The 7404-nt window shown below is 44.7% G+C and overlaps 1 long non-coding RNA gene across 1 annotated transcript in view; it reads left to right on the top strand.

Moving 5' to 3' along the window:
- The window catches only part of LOC123522291, a 7696-nt gene extending 733 nt beyond the window's left edge, over window positions 1–6963 (top strand). Inside the window, exons 2-3 of the long non-coding RNA XR_006680568.1 lie at window positions 797–996; window positions 4285–6963. This is a non-coding gene — a long non-coding RNA (uncharacterized LOC123522291). The remainder of the gene's footprint in view (window positions 1–796; window positions 997–4284) is intronic.
- The last annotated feature ends 441 nt before the right edge of the window (window positions 6964–7404 follow it).

Genomic DNA, 7404 nt, shown 5'->3' with positions numbered 1-7404 from the left:
ACTTCAAGTGTTCATTTTGTCCTTTTAAAGGGTCCTCAGAGGCAGACGGAATCCAGGGAGTTCCAAAATGGGACAGAAGCCTTCGACACCACTTGGACATCACTTGAATGTCTTTTGCTAACTTCTCTGATTTCTCTAGGCGCTCACGAAGAGCATATGGCTTTAACCCTAAAGACTGGAGACTCCCCAATTTATATAATTCATGTAATTTATGTGATTGGGCAGAAGGAGGTCCTGATTGGCCCCTGCAAGGCTTGTTTTCCCTTCCCTTACTGCTCAGAGTTCACAGTTATGTTTATGGGGAACCGGGACATCCCGATAGACCCCTTATATGCATGTGTGGATTGACATTGCCACTGATAAGCCAGTATATACAAAACATTTTCTTTCTCCCCCAACAGAGAGCGTTCTTGTTTCCAAGACTTCAGGAAATGCAAGAAAAAAAACTGGTCCAAGTCCCTCAAACCAAGGCGGCGGAGCCCGCCCCTCCCCTGCCCGCCAGCTTTATCCCATTTTGCAGGAGGACTCCATGGTGGGAGAGGAGCCCGCTTCCGACCCTTAGGTGCTGCTCACACTAGGGCTGGCACTTCTTACCAACACCCCACCTCCACCCCCCGCCTGAAGGATCACTGGGTGGCAGCCATTCTCCCCGTAAGACAAGCAGCCCCAACACCTGGGGAAGAACCCCGAGTCCCTTTCTTGGTCTATGTCCCCCTTTCCTCCAGTGATTTGTATAATTCGAAGCAACAAAATCCCTCCTTTTCTGACAAACTCCAAGGTCTGATTTCTTTGATAGAAACTGTTTTCCACGCTCATCAGCCCACCTGGGACGATTGCCAGCAACTTCTCCAAGTCCCATTCACATCGGAGGAAAGGAGCGCATCCAGAGAAAGGCCCAGAAGGCAGTCATTGGACCTGATGGGCAGGCAGCGGGCACTCCCCACTTGAGAGAAACTCTTTTGCCCACTGCAGACCGATGTGGGAAGCCCTGACCAGGTATTGCCAGTTTGTTTCTTTTGCAGGGCCTCCCCGGGGAGCGGCCAGGAAACCTACGAATTTATCTAAGGTCCAAGGTCCGTGAGACTTTACAGGCTCTTACAGGAGAATCTCCGGCTGCCTTTTTAGAGCAGCTGATAGAAGCCTACAGGCTTTATACCCCTATAGACCCGGAGGCCCTCTGGAACAGGAGGGCAATAAATATTGCCTTAGTTACCCAGTCAGCTCCAAACATTTTAAAAAATTGCAAAAGTTAAAAGGGTTAAAAAAAAAATCTTAGTAAAAGTGGCTCAGCGAGTGTGTAACAACAGAGATGACCCCAGAGGCAAAGAAACTAGCTAAAATTTTAGTAACTGCCATGGGAGACCCCAGAGGCTCAGGAAAGGGAAATCGTGGCCCACTCATGCAGAGGCCGACCCATGGACACCGCCGACCCCTGGGGAAGGATCAATATGCCTGCTACAAAAAAGAAGGACATTGGAAAACTCAGTGCCCCGAAAATCCCAGGAGAGGCGGACAACCCATCACTAGAGAGGATGGGCCTCATCCTCCCCTAGAAAAACCCAAGTGAGAGACAATAATGTCCGAAGACGCTGAATGAAGGGGTCAGAGCTCTGTTTCACTTGGCCCCAGGAGCCCAGGCTAACTCTCCAAGTAAGGGGCCAGCCAGTAAATTTATTGGTGGACACAGGGGCCACAGGGAAACCCAAGCATACCCATGGACAACGGCTAAAATAACAGATTTAGCACAAGGGACAGTTACACACTCCTTCCTGGTAATGCTGAGTGCCCCTATCCCCTAATAGGTCGGGACTTATTAGGGAAACTGGGGCCCACAATTACTTTCTTGCCAACTAAGACCACTTTAACCCTTGAACCCGAAAATGCCCAGGTTTTGCTTGCCGTTCTGTTGTCAGAGGAATATGTGTTTTATCAAGGAGCAGAAGAGACCTCCTCATCAAAGAAACTTCTTGATAAATGGCTAAAAAAAATATTCCTTTTGTTTGTTTGGGCAAAGAACAACCTGCCAGGCCTTGCCAAACATCAGGCGCCTGTGGTAGTACAACTTCTGAGCTCAGCTATACCGGTAGAAGTTAAGCAACACCCTATTCCATGGAAAGCAAAGGTGGGTATTGCTGTTCACATACACAGACTAAAAAGAACAGGCATTTTGGTGCCCTGCAAGTCTGCATGGAATACTCCCCTGCTGCCCGTGCAGAAGCCCGGAACTAAGGAACTAAGGACTTCTGACTGGTGCAGGATTTCGGAGAAGTAAATGTGAAGGTATAAACTGCTCACCCCCACCGTTCCAAACCCTTATACCCTCCTGAGTACTATTCCATCAAACCGAATTTGCTATACTGTTTTAAACTTAAAAGGATACTTTCTTCTCCATACCCTTGTCCCCTGTAAGTCAAACTAGTAGAGACTTACAGGAATACAAGGAGGAACATCCCCAAAACAACCTTGCTCCAGTATGCAAATGATCTCCTCCTAGCCTCTTAAACCCTGGAGGAATGCAAAAGGGCTACTGAGGACCTGTTGACAGTCCTCGGTAAATTGGGGTACAGGGCATCTGCAAGAAAGGCCCAACTGTGCATCAGTAAAGCTGTATACCTAGGCTACCAACTGGAGGAGGGAAAAAGAACCTTGTCCCACAGCCGCATTGAGGCAATCCTCAAAACCCCAGTACCCAAGACTAAAAGGCAGGTGCAAAAGTTCCTGGGAGCTGTGGGGTACTGTCGATTGTGGATTTTGGGATTTGCGGAAATAGCCAAAAACCCCTATATGCAAGTACTGGGGGAAAAGCAAACAAACTTAAACGGACTAAGGTAAAACAGCAAGCTTTTAAATCCTTAAAAAGGCGCTCATATCGGCACCACTCTTGCCCTTCCAGACATAGAAAAGCCTTTCCAATTGATCATACGTGAGGCTGGAGGCATAGCAAAGGGAGTGCTAACTCAGAACTTGGGGCCATGGAAGTGACCTGTGGCCTATCTTTCAAAGACATTGGACTCAGTAGCTGCAAGATGGCCGAGCTGCATGCGAGCTGTGGCTACCACCACCATCCTAGTTTAAAAAAAAAGCTAAAAAGCTTACACTGGGACAGGATATTGCTGTGGTAGGGGGACATATGGTTGAAACCCTCCTAAGAAGTCCCCCAGACTGTTGGATCTCAAACGCCAGGATTATACAACCAATCCCCCTAAGGTAGTGGCTGTGACCATGCCATCCCAGTGTTACCGCCATAGCCTGCATACTCGGAGAATGAGCTAAAGGTAAGCCAAGAGCTGGGCTGCTAGGAACACTCGGAGCATCCAGGGTGGCTGCTCCACCCCATGGAAGAAGATTCATGCCAGAAGCACTGGGGAGAGATCTGATTCAAGGACTACATGAAGGTATGCACTTGGGATCCTCTATATTGTCTCAGTTGCTCCGCAGGTACTTTTACATACTCAGGCTTGGACACTGGTTGGCAGGTGTCACCCACCGTGGCTTGCACTGTGCTCGGGTAAACAACCCTAGAAAAGAAAAGGAGCAACCCCAACCACGAGCTCGAGGGAGTAGTCCTGGAGAATCCTGGGAGGTGGACTTTACGGAAATCAGACCTGAAAGGTGTGGCTACCGGGATTTGCTGGTGTTCGTGGACACCTATTCTGGATGGGTGGAAGCCTTCCCAACAAAAAAGGAAACCTCTGCCACTGTGTGTAAATTATTAGTAACTAAAATTGTCCCTAGGTTTGGCCTTCCCACCACCTTGGGGTCTGACAATGGCCCAGCATTCATTGCTCAAATTACTAACGTATTAGCAACACTTCTAAATATTAAGTGGAAGCTTCACTGTGGTTATAAGCCCCAAAGTTCAGGGCAAGTAAAGAGAATGAACAGAACCCTAAAGGAATTCTTAGTTAAATTGTATTTAGAAACTGGCGAAAGCTGGGTTTAAGGTGACCAGATTTAAAGCGGGAACACCATTGACCGAGGTGGGGGAGGTTCTTGATTAAAAATGTGGTCTATATGGACCAAATAGTCCGTTCCCTCACTTGCCGTGCATTCTTTCCAAAAATTGGGACTTCTTTAAAACGCCAAAAATCGGGCCTGTCCCGCCAAAAGCGGGACATCTGGTCACCAATCTTTTCTTTACCTTTTGCCCTACTTCAAATCTGATGCACTCCCTATGCAAAAAGCATTACCCCGTTTGAATTTATGTTTGGTAAACCTCTCACAATCTTTCCAAGATTGAAGGAGGTAAAAATAATAAAAGTCACTAATCATTCCCTCATTAAGTCCCTGCAGGCTGTGCAGCAGGAGAGAAAGATAAATCATCTGGGCCCAACCAAGAAAAAGGTAAAGAGGCAGCCCAACACCTTAGAACCAAGGTGGACTGGCCCATACCAGGTGATACAACACCAACTGCTGTTAAAGTAGCGGGGAAAGGCCGTGGATTCATCAGTCACAAGTAAAGAAAGCCCTCCCTGAGCATATCCCGAAAAGATGGACACTCAGAGAGATGGAAAACCCCTTAAAATTAAGACTTTGCAGAACTTAATTATTTTTGTCTGTCTGAATATTGCTGACAGCACCCGCCGTTTCCCCCATCAACCACAAACACATCTGTGGACTGTTACTCGACCCTCCAGCGGGAAAAATGTAACCTCTTCCACTGGATCTGAACCCCTGTTTTCCACTTCGATTTGTGTGATTTGTTTGGACCTGAGTTGCATGTAAAGATCATTGGCGGACATAGATATAGTAACTCCTACACCCCAAGGGGATGCTCGAATCTAAATTTTAAAAAACAGCTTAGAAATTACCATTTCTATATATGCCCAGCTAATGAACCCCCTAACTGCCAAGGGGAGGGACATTACCATTGTGGGGTTGTAAAACTGTATCATCTAAAGAGTGGAAACTTGTTAAAAAAAAAACCCTGATATTATTTTTTTTAAATGAAACTAAAGTCTGAGGGGTTTAATCCCACCACTTGTACAGTTTCCAAATGTAACCCAATAAAAATTGGATTCAAGCGTTATTAAGAGCAAAAGTGGTTCACTGAGAAAACGTGGAAAAATTCAACCTTATATAAACGGTAAAGATTCCAGGACAGCCTTTACTATCCAAAAAAAGTAAAATGTGGCAACCTCCTGTCCCATTAGGCCCAAACCTAGTGATAAATCCTGAAAAGCCACAGCAGCGTGTCACTAAGATCCCTTTGCCGCACCCTCCAGACTCTTCAGTGACTTTCCTGTTTACCGCCAACCCAACTCAAAAAGCCCTTCCCATTCAGGAGCCACCTCAAGGTTCTGTGTTTAATACTCTGGATGCTGTATTCCAATTCATGACCTCAACAAATCCTAACCTCACAGCCGATTGTTAGCTTTGTCTAAACCCTGCTCCCCCTTACTATGTAGGTATAGGTACAAACAGCACTATTGATACAGACTGTAATCAAATTAAAAATGTTAGCATAAAGGATTACACTAATCAGCAGTCAGTCTGTAGGTGGGGGTCAGAATGGGCTCAATTCTAAGCTCACTTTAAGAATTTTGCAAGGGCAAGGACTGTGTTTATAATCATCTAATTATCCCTTAAATATGTCAAGGTATCGAGATTTTTGCCTTCAAGCTGTTCCCATTGAACCAAATGCTAATCCTTATTTGTTATCTGCTAAGATGGGTACTGATTTGCTTGTTCCACAGGACTAAAGCCCTCTCTTTTCCCAGTATTCAGAGCTGACTCAGGTATTTGTGTGCTCCTGCATGTTATTCCTCAAGTGTACCTGTATTCTGGTGAAGGAGGTAGGGATCACTTTGGAATTTCTAAACGAGTTAAAAGAGCCCCAATTTCGGTCCCACTGTTAGCAGGGCTCGGGATTGCTGGGTCAGCCACAGTAGGGTCAGCTGCTTTAATACAAGGAAACTTAAACTATCAGACTCTTAGTTAGCAAATTGATTTGGATTTGCAAGGATTAAAAAATCAGTTTCCCATTTAGAAAACTCCTTAGACTCCCTTGCAAAAGTTGTGTTGCAAAACCGCCGAGGGCATGACTTGCTCTTTTTGAAACAAGGAGGGCTGTGCATGGCGTTAGAAGGAACTTGTTGTTTTTATGCAAACCATTCAGAAATCATTAAAAATAGTTGAGCCCTGGTTAGGAAAAAATTAAAGGAAAAAGAAAAAAAAAAGAATTGGTTAAAAAAGCTATTTAATTGGTCACCCTGACTAACTACCCTAGTAACAGCCCTAGCCAGGCCCCTAGTCCTCCTCCGGTTAAGCCTTACATTTGGACCAATAATAATCAATAAGCTAGTGGCATTTGTTACACAAAAAGTACAAGCCATAAAACTCTTGATGCTAAGCCCACCATACACCCGGCTGGCGAAAGCAAATTCAGTAATTTGAACTTGGCTAAGAACAGGAGGGAATGTAGTAGCTCCAGGAAAAGCTTAAACAGCCCTGACAAGAGTGAAGCCATTCTGAGCTGACAGAAGCCATTATGAACTATAAATGAACTAGCTATAAACTATAAATAAACTAGCTGATAGTAGGGAGGGAGGCTGTGCTGAGAAGCTCAACAGATTGTACCAAAGGAAATGTATGTTCAGAAGGCTTGGAAGAACTAAGAGCAGTGATTGTTCAACTAAGAAGGGCTAGCCGCAATATTCTGCTTCTGTACTCTGCTTGCTTGCATACCTGCACGTTGCAAAAGTATAAAAAAACTGGAAAATTAGACAGGCGACCGCTCAGTCTCCCCTCAAAGAGAGCTGAGGGTCCCTGCACAGGTAATAAAACTTTTTCTTTTGAAGTTGTCGGCGGTCTGGGTTGTTTAGTTTCTGGGAATGGACAGTAGCTACAACAATAGATTTGAGTGAAAATGAGCTTTCCTTTGGGGTAGAAAACAAGAAATAATTAAATGTTTTTAAACTTGCAAGATATGACAAAATACCAATTTATAAACTATCAAGGGCTCATGAGGGAGGGGGGAGCGGGGAGGGAGGGGAAAAATGAGGACCTAATGTCGGGGGTTTAAGTGGAGAGAAAATGTTTTGAGAATGATGTACAAATGTGCTTTACACAATTGATGTGTGTATGGATTGCGATAACAGTTGTATGAGCCCCTAATAAAATGTTTTTAAAAAAAAGTTTTTAAACTTCTTAAATCAACACACACAACTATACAAGGACTTCCCAGGGAGAAGTAAAAACTCTATTCTAAGTACTTTAATATCCAATAAACAAATTTTCAGGTGTGTCATCATTTCATTACCACAAGTTTTATTTCAAAATGAAATAATTTTTTCCCTACAGAATAAAAGTTTCACTTTAAAAAATGTTTCTGATCTATACTGGGACCTGACCTGGTGGTCTAGTGGTCTTGCACCTGGTTGCTAATTCAAAGGGATGCAGTGA

The sequence above is a fragment of the Echinops telfairi genome, unplaced genomic scaffold, assembly GCF_000313985.2.
Source record: "Echinops telfairi isolate 266 unplaced genomic scaffold, ASM31398v2 ScPeMD7_5592;HRSCAF=6446, whole genome shotgun sequence".
Lineage (NCBI taxonomy): Eukaryota > Metazoa > Chordata > Mammalia > Afrosoricida > Tenrecidae > Echinops > Echinops telfairi.
Note: the sequence above shows the minus strand (reverse complement) of the source record. Positions and strands in the feature narration are given on the sequence as shown.